The sequence below is a fragment of the Penaeus monodon genome, chromosome 20 (genome assembly GCF_015228065.2).
Source record: "Penaeus monodon isolate SGIC_2016 chromosome 20, NSTDA_Pmon_1, whole genome shotgun sequence".
Classification (NCBI taxonomy): Eukaryota; Metazoa; Arthropoda; class Malacostraca; order Decapoda; family Penaeidae; genus Penaeus; species Penaeus monodon.
Genome location: NC_051405.1, coordinates 20,425,521 through 20,426,430, shown reverse-complemented (window position 1 = coordinate 20,426,430; position 910 = coordinate 20,425,521).

Sequence of the window (910 nt, the reverse complement as noted above, 5' to 3'; positions counted from 1 at the left end):
GAGTAAATTTTCGAAATGAGTGGGATAGTTTTAACTTTTTTTGTTGTTAATTTTCTAGTAGATGATGATACAAAAAATAGACATTGGGAGCCGATTTGATTGATTATTGATAGGACACTTTGTCGGTAAATTTATATCAAAGATAAATAAGACAGACGGAAGGGAAACAGAAAATCAATGGATGATAATTAACCAAAATAACGACGAATAAAACACAAAAAAACAGGCGAATGTACAACCGAGTAAATCAACAGAAAAAACAGGCCCACTCACATTAACACAATACATCAATAACAATCAATCAAAATATAAATAAACAAAAATCCTTCACAATCCTTAATAATCAACAAAAAAAAAATAACAAACATCTTCAAAATCCTTAGCAACCAACCAGCAGCAACGAGAATCCTTCACAATCCCTAACAACGGCAACCGGCCGCCTCCCTCCCGCAGGATCTGCATGCAGGACTACGGCAGCTTCCTACCCGACGCCCTCAGGGTATCCGCCGACCCATCCCTGAGACACCTAGGGGAATCCCTCGACCTGTTTCCTTACGTGTACTTGTCCTTCGAGCAGGGGTTCCAGTGGGTCGCCGACGGAACCCACGCCCTTGTGGAAACCTACTCGTATCTGTCTTATCAGCAGAATCTCTACAACCACACCGGACACACGTACATCATGAGGGAGAATGTGAGGGAGGGAGGGAGGGATGGGGGAGAGGGAGGGAGGGAGGGAGGGATGGGGGAGAGGGAGGGAGGGATGGATGGGGGGGAGGGAGGGAGGGAGAGAGGGATGGGGGAGAGGGAGGGAGGGAGGGATGGGGGAGAGGGAGGGAGGGAGGGATGGGGGAGAGGGTGGTGGCGGGGGGAATGGGGGGGTTATGATATCGCTGTTATTATTGGTGTGGTG